Source organism: Chiloscyllium punctatum, chromosome 36 (genome assembly GCF_047496795.1).
Source record: "Chiloscyllium punctatum isolate Juve2018m chromosome 36, sChiPun1.3, whole genome shotgun sequence".
Lineage (NCBI taxonomy): Eukaryota > Metazoa > Chordata > Chondrichthyes > Orectolobiformes > Hemiscylliidae > Chiloscyllium > Chiloscyllium punctatum.
Window position 1 is genome coordinate 33417046 of NC_092774.1, and position 19423 is coordinate 33436468.

Below are 19423 nucleotides of genomic sequence, written 5' to 3' on the forward strand. Positions count from 1 at the left end.
GTGGAAACCAGAGCACCCGGAGGAAACCCAGCAGACACGGCAGGGAGAATGTGCAAACTCCACACAGAGAGTCGCCCCAAGGCTGGAATCGAAAGTGGATCCCTGGCGCTGGAAGGCAGCAGTGCGAACCGCTGATCCATCGTGCTGCCCATGTGTGCAGAAAGAGGTGGGGGCTGGGAACTTTGTTCATTGTACTACGCAGTGGATTGTAGAGCAAGGTTAAATCTCACGGGATCCAGGGAGAGCTAACCAACTGGGCACAAAATTTAGATGCGCGTTGTTGTGGATGCTGGAATCCTTCCTGAAAACAACAAATGCTGGAGATCACAGTGGGTCAGGCAGCGCTGTGCTACTCTATGACTGGATAGTGTGGACGTGGAGATGATGTTTCCACTAGGAGAAGGGTTGAGGATGCCAAGTCATTGAGGGCATTTAAGACAGAGATAGGTTCTTGATTAGTAAGGGGTCAAGGGTTATGAGGAGAGGGCAGCAGAATGGGACAGAGAAACATATCAGCCATGATCGACTGGTGGTACAGACTCGATGGGCCAAATGGCCTCATCCTGCTCCTGTGTATTGTGGTCTTAAAGCTGGGCAGGTGACTTAAGGGGTTCTCACAAACTATTTCAGAATCCTGAAGAGGGGTTGTTGGACTCGAAACTTTAACTCTGCTTTCTCTCCACAGATGCTTCCAGTCCTGCTGAGTTTTTCCAGTGTTCTCAGTTTTTGTTTCAGATTTCCAGCATCCACAGTTCTGTGTCTTATTTATCAAATTCATTTCTTGCCCTTCCCAAGTGTCTGGAACTTCATCTCCATGATCTACAAACTGTTCACTTACCCTAGAAATGACCAAACCTCCTTATCAAAGTAGATCCCTTTGTTGCAAAATGATTGTTCAATTCTGTGACCAAAATTATTGCATTCGTAATTACTTACACCAGGGACTCACAATATCTCAGGCCAGAACACAGCTAGATTGTTTCAGACAGTACATTTATGTGATTTGATACAATTCCCTATTCCCGACATTACCAGCGTGTTGCAGGGAATAGAGGGTTTGAGTAAAGAAGAAACTGGGACATTTTTCCAATGGAGCCGAGGAAGTTGACAGTTAACCTTTTAGAGATTTTTAAAAACAGGAGGGGTATAGATAAGGTGTCATTCCCAGGAGGCTCAGAATATTTTATTGCTCCAGAAGGTGTCAAAGGGGGTCAAAGCTTCAACAGAAATCGAGCAGAGCTGAGAACAGACAACATTTAACTCTGTGGGAACAGAGAGATTAGAGGACAGAGAAATCAGGACCTGAAATCCAAGCTGACACCAGACTACCATGCTATCAGTGCTTTGATTAGCAGTGCCCACCCTCTACCTTTACTGAGCCTCTCAATCGACTTGAATGCCACGTATCCCCTCGATATTCCGGATCCAATCCTTGCCATTCTGAAGCCATATCTCTGTAAGGAGTCTCAGATCATAATTATTCTCTTCAACGTGTGCAGTCAATTAATTCGCTTTTGTTGCAATGCAGCACACATTCACATACTGAGCTTTTAGTCTTATTTTTTGTGATGGTTAGAATCCAGTTTTGATTGCTAGTACATTTATTCTCCTTGTCCCTTTCTATCATTCTCTGGTGTTTGGTTTCCACATCACTACATTGCTCACTGGCCTTGATTTGGATTGGCTGTGGTAAATTGCCCAGTGTCCAGGGATGTGCAGGTTAGGTGGGTTGGCCATGGGAAACGCAGGGTTATAGTTTCAAAGGAATAGAGGGAGTAGGCCATTTGGCCCATCGGCCCTGCTCCGCCATTCATTACAATCATGGCGGATCGATAAATCGTCTCAGCTCCTCCTAATTGTATTATCCCAACTTCCCTTAATTCCCTTCCCACGCAAAAAACCCATCCAACAGTGTCTTAATGAAGCTGCCTCTACTGCTTCCTTGAGCACAGAATTCCATTAATTTACCATTAACTATATTGGTCCTGCCCTGAGTTGCCTCATCAAAATGCAACAGCTCATATTTGTCTAAATTAAACTCCATCCACTGCTCCTTGGCCCATCGGCTCATCTGATCAATTATAATTTATATTAAACTTTCTTTCCTACCTTCTTCCCTAAAAGCTGAAAATCTCCATCCCACACTCTCACCCTCCATTCTCACTTTGTTGAATCTAATCACGGATGTCCTCATCCTGAAGGGTTTGGTTCATGCTGATTAACAGGCCCACATTCAAGGGGGATCTAACTGAAACGTACAGAGCATTGAACGGCCTGGACAGAGTGGACATTGGGAAGATATTTCATTGGGAGGACAGACTAATACCCATGGGCATAGCCTAAGCATAAAGGGAGAATGGAGATTAGGAGCAATTTCTTTAGCCAGAGAGTGGTGAATCTATGGAATTCATTGTCACAGAAAACTGTGGAGGCCAGGTCACTGAGTATGTTGAACACTGAGATAGAGATGTACAGCACAGAAACAGACTGTTTGGTCCAACTTGTCCATGCCGACCAACTATCCCAACCCAATCTAGGCCCACCTGACAGCACACGGCCCCATATCCCTCCAAACCATTCCTATTCATACACCTACCCAAATGCATTTTAAATGTTGCAATCGTACTAGCCTTCACCACTTCCTCTGTCAGATCATTCAATAAACGTACCATCCTCTGCGTGAAAGAGTTGCCTCTTAGGTCTCTTTTGTATCTTTCCCCTCTAACACGAAACCCATGCCCTCTCGGTCTGGACTCACCCACCCCAGGAAAAGACTTTGTCTATTAATCCTATCCATGCCCCTCATGATTTTATACATGTACAGTTACAACGTTTAAAAGACATTTGGATAAGTACATGAATACGAAAGTTTCGAAGGTTTATGGGCCAAACACTGGTAGGTGGGCCGAGTTTAGTTTGAGAACATACTCAGCACGGACTAGTTGGATGAAGGGTCTGTTCAGTGCTGTCAGACTCTGTGAATGACCTGTACTGGTCTTAAAACCATTTTCTTACCTCCCCCGATAAGCATCCACTTGTTTGTTGTTCAAAACTCAGATGAACTTAGCCTTGAATATGTTCAATGACCCCACTTCTGAACTCAATTCCTCTTCGTAATATACCACTTGCCTCGCTCATTGCCTGCTGCATCTGCCCGACAACTGGCATTGACTGGTGTGGAGGGACTCTGAGACCCCTTAGTACATCCATACATCATTCCTGATGAAGGGCTTGTTCCCGAAACGTTCCCTGTCCTTTTCCTCAGATGCTACCTGACCTGTTGTGCTTTTCCAGTGCCACATTTTTCGACTTTCACCTCCAGTCCTCACTTTCTCCACATTCCAATATGTCACCATTTCAACAATGCACTGCTTTTCTTTTAAACAGCAAAGGCTATAACTTCACATTGCAGCACTGCACTTGCCATGTGTTTGCCAATTGAGACACAGACCTGGACCAACTTCGGGAAGAGGCAAAACACTGAGTTCTGAACAAAAACCGTAGCACACTCAAAACGTTGGCTCTGTTCACCTTTCCACTGATGCTACTCGACCGGTTGGCTTTCTGCAGTTTTCGCTGTGTTTGTTCTACACAAATGCTGCTTTCCATTGAAGAACTGCAATCCCTGTCCTCTGGTAACTGACCCTAGTCAGTGGCAATAGGTTCTTCTGATCATTAAGGTAAAAACAATGACTGCAGATGCTGAAAACCAAATACTGGATTAGTGGTGCTGAAAGAGCACAGCAGTTCAGGCAGCATCCAAAGAGCAGCGAAATCGACGTTTCGGGCAAAAGCCCTTCATCAGGAATAAAGGCAGTGAGCCTGAAGCATGGAGAGATAAGCTAGAGGAGGGTGGGGGTGGGGAGAGAGTAGCATAGAGTGCAATGGGTGAGTGGGGGAGGAGATGAAGGGGATAGGTCAAGGAGGAGAGGGTGGAGTGGATAGGTGGAAAAGAAGACAGGCAGGTCGGACAAGTCAAGGAGACAGTAACTGAGCTGGAAGTTTGAAACTAGGCAAATGTGGCTGTGGTACCGAGTTTGTTTCAAAACATGGTTGAAGAGCTTCAGAGCAGAGGAAATGACCTGGGAGTTGCAGTGGGAGAGGGACTCCCTGAGATTCTTGTAGAGAGAGGAGGAAAACTTCTTCAAGGCAGGCATCCTTGCAAGAGGATTCGCAGTAGGGTTAAAATCAACAAGGTAAAAACAATGACTGCAGATGCTGAAAACCAAATACTGGATTAGTGGTGCTGGAAGAGCACAGCAGTTCAGGCAGCATCCAACGAGCAGCGAAAACACCACGTCTTCTCCCATCATTGACAAAAACCCCTGGAAATCTCCAGTTAACCTTCTTTGCTCCAAAGAGAGCATTCCCAAACTTGGGAATGTCTCCACAAAATGAAAATTGCTCATCCCTGGACATGATGCAAGTGTTACAATAGGAAAGAGGTTTTGGCAAAATATTGTCAGTTAGCAGGTGGAAAAATGTTCAGGAAGTAAAACACAAATCCCAGTCTCCAGCTTTGTGAATCTTTAGAAACTCTTTGGGAAGTAGAATTAGAGGAGAATGAAGGATGAACTGACGGACTGAGCAGAGATAGTCCAGACACCGTCCCTTTGTTTAAGAGGCTGATTGACTCTGATATTCTCGGGACATGAACTGACCCGAGGCATTGAAAGAATTCTCTCACATCAGGAATTCAAACCCCTTCTCGGCTCGGGGCCAATGAGAAAATTCGGGAAGAAGCAAAACACTGAAAGGCTCGGAGGGCGACGGTCCCGGTGTAGGAGAGCTCGTTCCTCGTGACATGGATGTGCCTGCAGATGGTGGGATCAGGCTGTTCCCATGTCTCCATACTGAATGTCCAAGGCTTTATTATGGAAAAGTAACACTGGTAGAAGACAATGGCAATTTTGGGCGGGGCGGGTTGAATTATGAATGGAATAGTAGCTTCCTCAAAGACACTGTGCGGCTGGAGTTCTGACCTGTCCCTGTGGCGCAATTGGTCAGCGCGTTCGGCTGTTAACCGAAAGGTTGGTGGTTCGAAACCACCCAGGGACAGAGTGTTTCTTATTCTCGCTCGTACCGCTTTCTTGGCTGCGAAAGTGCACGTTTTTAATGGTGTCAGGAAAATGTTTCCCAAACGGAAATCTTTTCCACTGAGGAAGCACAAAGAGGCTTCTGAGTTGATTGAATTTCTAACGTGAAGGACTGCGGGTGCTGAGAATGCGAGACAGAAAGCGAAACTGCTGGAAAAACTCAGCAGGTTTGGCTGTACCTGGATGAGGGAAAAAAGAATTCTGAAATGTTGTCTCTGATTCTCTTTTCACGGATGCTGCCTGACCTGCTGAGTTGCTCCTGCAATTTCTGTTCTTGTTTTCAACTGAACGTCCATTTCATCTTTTGGGATGAAATATCCAGACTCGCCATTTGCAGATATTTAACCCTTTTGAAACCTGTGAAGTGATTGGATTCAAACAAACTCTGCAATGAATCACTCTTTCTCAGCTCCACAAGCAGAGAGACCTGGGAAATGAAGCTGTCAGTGTGGTTCTGTATTGGTGGGCCGAGTGGTGAATGCGATGGACATGAAATCCATTGCGGTTCCCCCACGCAGGTGTGAACCCTGCCGACTACAGTTGAGAACTGTCGTCAAAAAGAAAGGGAGATTGCTCCACGGTTTTTTAAAAATGCAAATCAGTGGAGCGGTTGAAGTATTTCAATCACATTGGGACTGGTCGGGAATCTGTAGCCCACTGCCTGTCAGGGTGGAACAAGCAGATACCCACAGAGCTGCTATTGAGGCTATGAGCCAAGAGTTTGGAAATGAGACTAGAACAGTGAGGGGCGTGAAGCCGTGATCGAAATGAAGCAGGTACCTGAGGATTAATGTGTTTTATTTGCCAGTGAAAGATACTGCTTCACAAAGTTGGGCCTGTGGAAGGGAATCAGTGACGGTGATTATCTTTGGTTGTTCACATTGTGAATGTTCCCATTGCTGCGCATGTCCGTGTTAACGTCAGAACTCTGCAGCATGGCGGCGTCAGGAACGCACAGGCCCGGGGCGCAATGGATGACGCATCTGACTCCACCTACCTGTTTGAAATGCAGCTCACAGCTTCTTCACACACACCAATTAATCTTTCTCATTGTCCTGAAGCCGGCATACGGTTTGAATTCCCGATCTGCAGGAACAAGACTCCTTTCACTGTCTCGCGCCAGTCAGTGTCCCTGATAACATCAGAGTCAAGGCACAGCGCTGTCAGAGGAGGGAAGCTGAAATAGCCCCTCACGCTGCTCACCGGCACATTGCACTTACCGCAACACACCGCCCCAACCACTGCGGCTCCCGGGAGTGGAAAGCGAACAAACACCAAAACCCAGTCTCAGCTTTGTAAATCTTCAGGAAATAAGAAAACGGTACATCCCTTCGGATCTTCCATCCTTGGCAGACAGCGTTGATTTTAAATGGCTGTCCAGTCAGTGCCGATTCGTTTTGGCTGAAAAAAATCTTCCTTCTCTCATCCCAGCATTTCTTGCCAAAGAGAACTGTGCGGCAGAGTTCATGTATATATTTCCTTGTATGGTATTTTGTAAATAACATTCGTTTGCTGGTTGTTTGTATCGGGTATTTCAGGTTCATTAGCCACTGTTTCAGTCTGTTGGTAGGTTTGTGGGCTACCATGATGCTGAGAGGGTTGAGTTGTCTGGACATCATTTCCCAGATGTCTTTAATGTAAAGTAATGTGGCTCGGGCTTCTGCAGACGTTGTGTCTGCTTGTGTAAGTTTGTTGATGTGTGATTGGCACACTGAGTTTATTGGGTAGGCAAAAGTGAGGACTGCAGATGCTGTAAACCAGAGTTTAGATCAGAGTGGTGCTGGAAAAGCACAGCAGGTCAGATAGCTTCCGAGGAGCAGGAAAATCGACGTTTCGGGCAAAAGCCCTTCATCAGGAATAAAGGCATGACGCCTCCAGGGTAGAAAGATAAATTGGAGGGTGCTGGGCCGAAGGTATCAAATAGTACAGTAGGTGAATGGCAGAGGGGACGGAAGTGACAGGTCAGAGAGGAGGGTGGAGCGGGTCGGTGGGAAGAGAGATTGGCGGGTCGGACAGGTCATGAGGACAGCGCTGAGTTGGAAGGTTGGAACTGAGGTCAGGTGGGGGGAGGGGAAATGAGGAAACTGGCGAAGTCCGCATTGATGGCCTGGGGTTGAATTTATCTGAGGCGGAAGGTAAGACGTTCATCCTCCAGGCATCGAGTGGGGAGGGAGCGGCGATGGAGGAGGCCCAGGACCTGCATGTCCTCGGCAGACTGGGAGGGGTTTTGAAATGTTGTTCCAGAGGGCGATGGGGTTGATTGGTGCGGGTGTCCTGAAGGTGTTCCTTCAAGCGCTGTGACTTGACTCTGCGAGGAGTCTCTAGTCTCCCCAATGTAGATGAGACCGCATCGGGAGCAATTGATACAAGAAATGACATTGATGGATGCACAGGTGAAAGCCTTCGAACAACCGTGGCCCGGATTCGATTTCCGGGCAGGGAAGAAATTTTCAGTAGAGCTGTCAGCGTCTTGGCGCATCTCCCTGGTGGTCTAGTGGTTAGGATTCAGCGCTCTCACCGCTGCGGCCCGGGTTCGATTCCCGCTAAGGGAAGCAATTTTCAGGGCGTTGGAAGGTTGCCCGGTCTTCTTAAATGAGCCGCACAGTGATTTATTGATCTTCGGAATTCCTGGGTGCTGCAGTGTGTAGTGGCTCGTTGAAATATTGACCTGCTTCAGTTTTGTTTTTATGTGTAGGGATGATTACTTCTGTAGTTAAGTTCTTGGTTCGCGTGCGTTGTTTTCCTGTAGACGCTGTTTTGAATTTACCATTGACTGTTCGCTCTACTGTGACATCTAGAAATGGCACTTTGTAGTTGTTCGCCTCTTTTTTGAATTTTATGCCAGTAAGGAGATTGTTGATGGTGTTGTAGGTTTCCTTTAATTTGTTTTATTTTCTGATGACAAAAGTGTCATCGCTGTAGCGGACTCAAATTTTGGGTTGGATTGTCGAAAGGGCTGTTTGTTCGAGTCTCTGCATTATTGCTTCTGCTAGGAATCCTGATACTGGTGGTTTCATGGAGGTTTCGTTGATTTGTTTGTAGGGCTTGTTACTGAATATGAAGTGGGTGGTAAGGCACAGTTCCACGAGGTTGACAGTGCTATGTTTGCTGATGAAGTTGGTGCTGTGTTTGTGTCTTTGCTTGTTCGAGTAGTGTCTTCAGTTTTCTTTGGCCACGCAGATGTTAATAGATTGAACAGGGCTGTTATGTCAAAGGACATCATTATTACATCCTCTTCAATCTTAGTGTCTTTGGTTTTCAGGAATTCTTGGATGGAGGCAATGGAGTGGTGTGAATCTTCGACTTGATGTTTTAGTCTTCAGTGGAGGCCTTTGACGAGTCTGTATATTGGTGTACCAAGTGGTGAGACTTTGGGCCTGGGGGGGCTCCTGGTTTGAAGGGGAGGAGAACATCAACACAGTGCCATTTCTAGATGTCACATTAGAGCGAACAGTCAATGGGGAACTTCAAACAAGCGTCGACAGAAAAACAACACACACAAACCAAATACTAAACCACAGAAGCAATCATCCCAACACCCACAAATGAAGATTCAACAGGACATTATTTCAGCGAGCCGCTACACACTGCAGCACAGAGAAATTACGAAGAGCACAAGAGAAATACGTATATAGTATATTTAAGGAGAACAGGTACCCAATAAACCAGGTCTGCCGATTTCTCATTGATGCTTCCAAGCTGACTCTCAAAAATTCGATTTTTCCCTCCATTCTTTCCTGTTTGTTTTTTGTGGGTTTTGAAAGCTTTCGTAATCCTCTAACTGAGTGTTGGAGTTGGAAAGTTATGTTGTGGCTGTACAGGACATTGGTTAGACCACTTTTGGGATATTGTATGTAATTCTGGTCTCCCTCCTATCAGAAGGATATTGTGAAATTTGAAAGGGTTCTGAAGCACCAATGGGTCCACAGAGGGGAAGAGGCCCTTCTGCTGCCCTGAGTGTGGGAAGGCCTTCAGTGATTCCTCTGCCCTGCTGACGCACCAGTTGGTCCACACCGGGGAAGGCTGTTCTCCTGCCCCAAGTGCGAGATGGCCTTCAGCAGTTCTTCCCACCTGCTGAGATACCAGTGGGTCCACAATGAGGAGAGGCAGTTCTTCTGCCCCGAGTGCAGGGAGGGCTTTGATCGTTCTTCCGACCTGCTGGCCCACTAGTGGGTCCACATCGGGGAGATGTCGTTCAGTTGCCCTAAGTGCAGGAAGGCCTTCAGCAGTTCCTCAACCCTGCTGAGACACTAGTCCATCCACACCGGGGAGAAGCCGTTCTCCTGCCCCGAGTGTGGGAAGGGTTTTACCCACTCCTCCACACTGCTGAAGCACCAGCTGATCCACCCAGGGTGGTGGAGGCGGGAGGTGGTGGCGGAGGAGGGAGGCCGTTTTGTTGCCCTGAGTGCGCCCTGAATTCCTCCGCTCTGCTGAAGCACCAGTGTGTCCACACTGGGGTGAGGCCCTTCAGCTCTCCCGAGTGTGCAAAGAGGTTCATATTTTCCTGCAACTTGCGGAAGCACCAGCAGGGGCACCAAAGCTCCCAGCAATCAGAACACACCCGCGACGCTGCCTTGGGTCACCCCCCAGGACTGAACATCCTGCCAGTCCTGACAGTGGGTGCAGTGGGAGAGGAGGTGGGCTGTTTTAGTTTTCCGCTGGACTTCAATTGCCTGGCCTACACCCCACAACCACAACCCCATGGTGGCTCATGGATTGCACTGCTGCCTCATGGCACCAAGAACCCAGGAATAATTCCACCCGTCGGGGTCTGTGTGCAATTTAGGGAGGGTAGGAAAATGGATCTGACTGGATTACTATTCGAAAGATCAGTGCAGATGTGTTGGGCTGAAGGACCTGTTTCCACATTGTAGGAGTTCAACCATCCTATGAGCTTTGCTTTCAGTGGACACTGCTGCTCATTGAGCCCGGGACTGCACATTGCCAAATGAAATGATCCAGAGAAACCTAAGACCGTAAGACCATCGGAGCAGAAGTTAGGCCATTCGGCCTGGCGAGTCTACTCTGTAATTCGTTAGTGACAAATGTAGCGCAGATGAGATTAGCTTCAGTGTGAAACAGGCCATTTGTCCCAACAAGTCCAAACCGACCCTCGGAAGAGTAACCCATCCAGACTCATTTCCATCTGACTAATGTACCTATCTCTACGGGCAAGAAAGCATGGCAAATCTACAAGACCTGCACATCTTTGGTTTATTAAAGAAAACAGAATCACCCAGAGAAAACCCAAGCAGACACTGGGCGAATGTGCAAATTCCTCACAGACAGTCACCCAAGGCTGGAATCAAACCTGGGTCCCTGGCACTATGAGGCTGCAGTGGTAACCACTGAGCCACTACATACTGCACGCCGCCATAGGCAAGGAGGAGGTTGGGAGAATACAGCAAACCAGGCAGCACCAGGATGTGGAGTAGTCAGGGTTTTGGGTATTAACCCTTCTTTCGGACTGAAACGTTGACTTCTCTGTGAGAAACGATTTACGGGAATGTTGCAGGGGTTTGGAGGATTTGAGCTACAGGGAGAGGCTGAATAGGCTGGGACTGTTTTCACTGGATCATCGGAGGCAGAGAAGTGACCTAATAGAGGTTACAAAATCATGACGGGCATGGACAAGGTCTTTTCCCTGGGATGGGGGAGTCCAGAACTAGAGGGCAGAGGTTTAGGGTAAGAGACAAATATATTAAATGGGCAACTTCTTCATGCAGCGAGTGGTATATATATGAAATGAGCTGCCAGAGTATATGGGTCAGGTGCTGTCAAATGGGACTAGAATAATTTAGGATATCAGGTCAGCATGGACAAGTTGGACCGAAGGGTCTGTTTCCATGCTGTATGTCTCTCTGATGACTGGTAATAATGTAACTTTAAAATAGAGTCCAAGTAACTTTGAATAGTTCAATCTTGTTGAGCTCACCTCCTGAAAAGTTTCAGATGAATCCCTCTGAGCGACACTGTTTAAACATGCTGAGTTGGACAAAGTATCCCATCAAGTTCAACACAAACCCAGAGTTGGAAAAGTCAGAAGTCAGAACACCAAGGGGACCAAAACTGAGAGAGATCTAGGGTTGCGGGTTATTAGCACCTAGAAAATGGTGTCGTGGGTAGACAGGGTGGTGAAGAGGGCTTTTGGCATGCTTGCTTTCATTGGTCAGAGATTGAGCACAGGAGTTGGGACGTCTTGTTGCAGCTGTCACACATGCCACACAACAACGATAGGCGTGGCCCTGCCCCCCTCTGACTGGCTGTCCCTTTGAATATCTGGGGGAAGATTAGACCCACCTGCCTGTGTGTGGCTCATATGTACTTATCCAAATAATTTTAAACATTGTAACATGACCTGCATCCACCACGTTCTCTGACAGTTCATTCCACACACGAACCACCTTCAATGTAAAAAACGTTGCCCCCCTCCGTCCTTTTTAAATCTTCTCCCTCTCATCTTAAAAATATACTCCCAGACTTTGAACTCCCTACCCTTCAGGAAAAGACGCTGGTTATTCACCTTATCTTTGTCCCTCATGACTTCATAAACCTCCATCACCTCCACCCTCAACCTCCTCCACTCCAGTGAAAGAAAGTCCCAGCCTATGCCGTCTATAAATCATTCTGGCAACATCATAGTTAAAAAAGGTGAGCTTTAAGAATTGACTGAAAGGGCAGTGAAGATTCAACCAGCTGACAGTGGATCAGAAATCACATGTAGATCAGATCAGATCAGGTTCGGAGAGAAGGAAACCAGATAAGTTTTTACAACAAACCACAACAGTTTCATCATTAGACTCTTAATTCCAGTTTTATATTGAATTCAGATTCCACTATCTGCCGTGGTAGGTTTTGAACCCAGGTCCGCAGGACATTACCTGGGTGAATAGTCTGGTGACAATAAATTCGGCCATCACCTCCCCTGGACACATTGGCATATTGTGTTTAGAGGTAACAAAGGAGCAAGAGGTTTCAGCAGCTGCTAAGTTGTTGATATTACACAAGGGAACATCAGCACTCTCAGTAATGGCACACACTGAAGCCAGGACCCTGTTTCAGAGGTAAGGGCTCGGGAACCATAAGAAATAGGAACAGGAAAATGCCATTCAACCCCTTGAGCCTGCTTCTCCATTCAATAGGATTGTGGCTGATCTGACATTCTCCACTTGCACTTTCCTGCCCTTTTCCTATAACTGTTCATCCCCCAACTGATCACGAATTTATTGATCCTAGTTTTAAATGTGACACGAAGGCTGTCAACAGAGTTACTGGGATGGGGGAGGGGGGAGCTCAGGTCGATCTTGGGGACTAAAACAATGGCTTCACACTTCACAATGTTTAACTAAGGGAATGTTTATAGTTTATAGCTAAAACTTCCTGAAGAAGGGCTCATGCCCGAAACGTCGATTCTTCTGCTCCTTGGATGGTGCCTGACCTGCTGCGCTTTTCCAGAAACACATTTTCAGCTCTGATTTCCAGCATCTGAAGTCCTCACTTTCTCCTCAATAATCCCATGGAGTCTCACAGAGTGACACAGATGTACAGCATGGAAACAGACCCTTCGGTCCAACTCGTCCATGCAGCCCAGATATCCTAACCTAATCAAGTCCGATTTGCCAACACTTGGCCCAAATCCCCATAAACATTTCCTATTCATATACACGTCCAGATGCATTTTAAATGCTGTAATTATACAGCCTCCATCACTTACTCCGGCAGCTCATGCCGTACATGCATCACCCTCTGCGGGAAAAGGATGCCCCTTAAGTGCATTCTATATATTTCCCCTCCCCTTCCTAAAACTATTCCCTCTAGTTCTGGACTCCCCCATCACAGGGAAAAGAACTTGTCTATTTGCCCTATCCATATCCCTCATGATTTTATAAACCTCTATAAGGTCACCCCTTAGCCTCCGACGCTCCAGAGAAAAGAGTGGATTCAGCCTCGCCCTATAGCTCAACCATCCAACCCTGGCAACACCCTTGTAAATCTTTTCTCCACCTTTTCTAGTTTCACAACATCTTTCCGACAGGAAGCAGACCAAAACTACATGCAATATTCCAAACGTGGCCTGACCAATGTTCTGTACAGTGGCAACATGAGGTCCTAACATCTATCCTCGATGCTCTGACCAACAAAGGAAAGCATACCAAACACCTTCTTTACTACCCAATCTGCCTGCGTCTTTACTTTTAAGGAACGATCAACCTGAATTCCAAGGTCTCTTTGTTCAGCAACACTTCCAAGGAACTTCCCATTAAGTGTAAAAGTCCTGCTCTGATTTGTTTTTCCAAAATGCAGCACCTCATATTTATCTACATTAACCTCCATCTGCCACTTCTCAGCCCATTGGCCCATCTGATCAAGGTCCCATTTTAATCTGAGGTAACCTTCTTTGCTGTCCACAACACCTCCAATTTTGGTGTCATCTACAAACTGACTAACTATACTCCTCCGTTTACATATAAATCATTTATATAAATGACACAAACTAGCGGACCCAGCATCGATCCTTGTGGTACACCATTGGTCACAGGCCTTCAGTCTGAAAAGCAACCCTCCATCACCACCCTCTGTCTTCTGCCTTCTAGCCAGTTCTGTATCCAAATGGCGAGTTGTCACTGCATGCCATGAGATTAAACCTTGCTCACCAGTCTCCCTTGTGGAACCTTGATGAATGCCTTCCTGAAGTCCATATAAATCACGTCCATCGCTCTGCCCTCATCAATCCACTTTGTACTTCTTCAAAAAACTCAATCATGTTCGTGAGACATGATTTCCCAAGCATAAAGCCATGTTGATATCCTTAATCAATTCTTGCCTTTCCAAATACATGTAAATCCTATCTCTCAGGATTCTCTCCAAAACCTTGCCCGTCACGGATATCTGTCTCACTGGTCTATAGTTCCCTGGCTTTTCCTTACCACATTTCTTAAATAGTGGCACCACGTTAGTCACCCTCTAGCCTTCCGGAACCTCACCTGTGACTATTGATGACACAAATATCTCAGTGAGAGGCCCAGCAATCACTTCCCCAGTTTCCCACAGAGTTCTAGGGTACTCCTGATCAGGTCCTTGGGATTTATCCACTTCTATGAATTTCAAGATATCCAGCAATTTCTCATCTGTAATATGGGAATTTTTTCAACATGTCACCATCTACTTTCTCACATTCTATATCTTCCATGCCTTTCTCCACAGTAAACACTGATGCACAAAATCCGTTGAGTATCCCCCCACCCCCCTCCCCGCCCAATCCAATCGAATGCAGCTCCACACAAAGGCTGCCTTGGTGATCTTTGAGGGGCGCTATTCTCTCCCTTGTTATACTTTTGGCCTTAACGTATTTATAAAAAATCCTTTGGGTTATCCTTAACTCTATTTGCCAAAGCTATCTCATGTCCCCTTTTATCCCTCATGATTTCTCTCTTAAGTATGCCGTACTGTCTTTATTCTCTAAGGATTCACTCGATCTCTCTGTCAATGCCTGACGTATGAATCCTTCGTTATCTTTACCAAAATCTCAATTTCTCTGGTCATCCAGCATTCCATACACCTACCAGCCTTTCCTTTCACCCTAACAGGAATATACTGTGTGTGGACTCTTGTTATCTCATATTTGAAGGCTTCCCATTTTCCAGCAGTCCTTTAACCTGCAAACAGCTGCCCCCAATCAGCTTTTGAAAGATCTTGCCTAATACCTGAGTCTTCCTCCAATTTAGAACTTCAACTTTTAGATCTGATATATTACTTTGAATCACTATTGTAATGTTAATAGAATTATGGTTGCTGGTCCTTAGGTTTTGCACCCTCGCCAGTATGTACATCCTCAGTGTGAATTAGAAAATTTCCTTGTGCACACTTAAAAAATTTCTCTATTTGGCGGATAAGTAAATGGGCAGAAGTTATAGCTTGGGTCAACTCTTCCTTCATTCCAATCAACCCTAACCCCATTCCCACCCCAATAGTCCAACGGCACTTTACCTTGCAACTGCCGAATGTGTGACACTAGCCCATTTACCTGCTCCCTCCTCACTATCCAAGGGCCAAACTTACCTTCCAGGTGAAGCGGCACTTAACCTGCTCTTCCCACAACCCAGTCTACTGCATTTGCTGCTCACAATGTGGCCTCTTCTACATTGGTGAAAACGAAACATAAACTGGGTAACTGCTGCACAGAACATCTACGTTCTGCCCACAAAAAGACCCTGAGCTTCCAGTTGCCTGCCAATTCCACACCCCATCCTGTTCCCTGGCCAACATCTCTGTCTCAGGTTTGCTGTCGTGTTCCAGTGAAGCTCAGCACCAGCAGAACGAAGAACACCGAATATTTCACTTGGGGACCATACATCCCTCCGGTCCCAATATCGAATTCAATAATTCTAGGGCCTGAAATCCATAGTATCCTCGTCCCGACCATACACACCAAGACTTGTTATCACGCAGTCTGTCATTGCACACTATGTATTCTGAGCCACGAACAGTCACCATTCACCCTCCCACACGGATCGTTATCAACTCCCTTTCCTGTCCAACAATTCTTCCCTCGCTTTGGGGTCTGTCCTGATCTGTCCTTTACTGCATCTGCTTTCCTCCCACGATATCTCCAGCAAATAAATCAACGTTTTCCCAATTACAATCAGTTCTGTGGAAGGGTCACCGGCAACTCCTGTCTTTTTTGTTTCTGATATACAGCATCCACAGTTCTTTCAACTTTTTATTGAGGTAGAGTTGGCAATTGTTTCGGGAGACAGAAGGAGAGGGGGGAGAGACAGAACAGACATGAACTATTTATCTCCGTTGTTACTCATAATGTAAAATCATTGCAGTGCGATCACTTCCCTGAAGTATGAATAGAGGGAAGGAGCCATCCGTGACCGTGTAGCTGAAAGGTAGCGTGTCTGACTCCAGATCGGAAGATGGCGTGATTGAATTATGTCAGATTCACTGACGTCGTTGTTGGGCTAAATGCTCATCTCCCCCAGTTCATCACGGGGTTTAAACACAGCCGTCTCCCTCTGGCAGCCGCTTCGTTCAGTTGGTGACAGTGTGGTGTGAATAACACAATACCAATATTCTTACAACATAATCCAGAGACTCCCGTCTTTATGTTTCAATCTATCAGGAGAGTGACAGCGAGTTCAGATAGAAATGTTTCTCACCAACAGCAAATCCTTTCCTCTCACTGGACACAGTTAAAATTATCTTTATTCATCAGAAGGAGCGGAAACCCTAGTCTGACGGCCCCTCTCCACATTAACGGTGAGTCTGAATTTTATCAACGGTGTCAGTAAAATCCAGTGGCGGACACTGATTTGGTTCAATCGATTTTTTTTTGCCAAGTGTAATTCACCGAGAGGATGCTGCTGTGTGAAACAGCGTGGGGAATTACTGCAGGGCCTCCTGCGCATGGAACACTCCGCAACTGATGTGTTTCACCTTCACCAGTTTATTCCTCTCTCGGAGAAGAGAGGTTTGATGATTCGGATCATAGCAGCCTGACAGAGAACAGGAGAAGAGCACTCAGCCCTTCACAAACTTGACACCACAGCTGGGTCATCGTGGCCTGTGTATCAGTATGGGATAGAAATCTGCATCTACTGACTGGAAGCACAGCAAATTGGAGTGCTGGTGGGACTATCACACAGGAGAAAACGGCTTCGACCTATCAACTGGAGTGGCTCCCAATGCGCAACTCCGTTCACCTCAACTGAATAACTGTCAACAAATTACTCAGTGATTGAAAGGAATACTCGGTTTTGAATCTGCATTGTGTCATGTACCTTCGAGAATGATGTCAAAACACCTTCATTGCTGTGATGGAGTATCCTGTAGGGCAGAATATATCCATTGTCAAATTTCCTACATTCTGTTGGTCCAACTCCGATTTCACTCAGAATCACGAAATGTGTGACAGCGCAGACTGAGGCCATGCAGCCCACCTTAGCTCTGCTGGCTCAACACAATATGTAAATAAGTGTCTCATTCTGTCGCCTTCTCCCTGTAAATCTGCACATTGTTACATTGAACATGCCCACCGAATTCCCTTTTGTGTCCATTGAATCTGCCTCTTTCTCACTGTCAGACAGCGACTTACTGACCCCACTCCCTGTGCGAAAACGGTCTTCCTAATGTCACTTTTACTTATTTTCCTGATGACCTTAAATCTCTGCCAAATCGTTCTCGATCCTTTCAGGCCTGGGAGCATTTTCACTGCATTATTTCCTCTGTCTAAAACCCTCATGACGTGGAAAACTTCAATCAGACCAGGTTTCAGCCCTCTGTTCTCCAAAGAGAGCTACCCCAAACTTTCCAATCTCCCTTCATTGCTGACATTCCTCAGGACGGTACCATTCACGTTAACCTGTTCAGCGCCGTCTGCAATCACTTCACTTCCCCGCTTCCTGAAGTATCACCCTCAGAATTGAGCGTAATACAGGTGGAGGATTCATTCAGACTCGGATTGTGCGGGCGAAAAATCTGCAATACTTGTTCTCACTTTCACCACGTGTTTCCCTTCGCCGTGTTCACAGCAATAGCAGCTCTGCGCCGTCCCAAATTCAGGCAGTCCGATCTAAATTAACGAAGTGGCTTTAATTGACAAAATTCATCGGGCATTTTTGCTCATATCAATTTAAGGAATGATGGTTCGCTTGGGATTGGAACCCGGGAACTCTCACACGGCTGCATATGCTCGAAGACCCAAAGCTAGAATCACATCCCAAACTAACGAGCCACTAGCCATGGGTGCAGTCACCTCCTGAAGCAGCTGAGACTTGCTCAGTACGAAATTCATTGTACATTGCTCCCAGAATTGCAAGCAGGGAAGAGTTTCAAGAACATCTGCTTCTCAATCTGTCTCCCTGCTCCCAGGACGCTGCTGTTTGTACTGTCCCCAGGAGCCGGGCTCTCTCCACTGTTGGATAATTGAACCATTTCGTTTCTACTTACAAGCTGTGCTGGTGGAAGGCAGAGCCCATTCACTCTTCTGCTCTCTCTCACTATTACGTGAGGCAGGTTAAGTCAGTTACAGTCATGCGGAGGAAATGGGCAACTTTGAATTTGTTCCAAAGGTCTTGTTAACGGAGAGACAGAAAGATGCTGTGCTGTCGGGACAGAGAGAAATGGACACCGGAGACTCTTCCCTCAGGTAAATTGATATGAGTGCATTTTTGTGCAGCCTGCTTGGTGTTCAGAATTTGTCCTCACACAGCAATCCTGTAGAAAGTCATTTATTACACGGACGTTCGTTTCTTTACTGCAGGAAATGGACTAAAACAGCAAGTCATGTGTTTCGACTTCACCGGTTCATTGCCATCTGAGATAAGAGTTTTCATACGAGATCAGGCCACAGCGACGGAGAACAGGACAAGACATCTCAGATCTCCACAAGGCTGCCAGCGCAACTGTGTAAATTTGACCTGTGTATCGATATTGAGCTCAGATACCCGAAGTTTTGGGAAGCAAACGACATGGCAAGGAAAAGAACAAAGCGCCGTAAAAGATATTTAGACACTCCGGAAGTCGTTTGAAAGGCAAGATGCTGAACAGAGCGCCACCACCAATGAAAGTCGCTCAAGGAGGCACTGAACGATAAGAAAGGATGGTTACGATCCATCGACCTCTAGGTTATGGGCCCAGCACGCCCCCGCTGCGCCACTCTGCCCCTACACACGGAAGCGTTTGCCACGGGTCCTTTCAGCCTTTCGTCAGGCGCGTGGTATGCACGTTGGAGACTGATGTCAAAGATCTCCACTGCTGTCATCTTATATGGTGTTCCGCAGACATATGGAGACTGTGTCAATATAAACTATTTCTAACTACCCTCATTCTCCTTTGATTTCACTCTGAATAGACGCCATGCGGCCCACCTTCGCTCTGCTGGGTCGACACCGAAAGTAAACGTGGGTCTCTATTCGTATCATTCTCTTGCCTTCGCCATGTAATTCTGCACATTGTTACTTTAAACATGATCACCGAATTCCCGTTTGCGTGTAATAAATCTGCCTCTTTGTCAGTGTCAGTTAGGGGTTTACTGACCCCAACCACTCCCTGTACGAAAGCATTCTTCCTAATGTCACTTTTGGTTCTTTTCCTCATGACTTTAAAACTCTGCCGAATCGTTGTCGATCCTCTCAGGCGTGGGAACATTTTGACTACATTACTTACTCTGTCTAGACTTTGCATGACTTGAAAAGCTTCAATCGTGTCAGATTCAAACTTCTGTATTCCGAAGAGAGCTGTCCCAAATTTCCAATCGACCCTCATCGCTGACATCCCTCAAACACCCCACCACTCACGTCAACCTATTCAACGCGATCTCC

General features: G+C 46.4%; 2 non-coding genes across 2 annotated transcripts; both read left to right on the forward strand.

Annotated features, from left to right (window-relative positions):
- The first annotated feature begins 4984 nt into the window (after positions 1 to 4984).
- On the forward strand, positions 4985 to 5058 carry trnan-guu (transfer RNA asparagine (anticodon GUU)). Its single transcript has one exon. It is a non-coding gene; the product is annotated as a tRNA-Asn (tRNA).
- Positions 5059 to 7576: 2518 nt separating this feature from the next.
- Positions 7577 to 7648, forward strand: trnae-cuc (transfer RNA glutamic acid (anticodon CUC)). Its single transcript has one exon. It is a non-coding gene; the product is annotated as a tRNA-Glu (tRNA).
- Positions 7649 to 19423: the final 11775 nt, after the last annotated feature.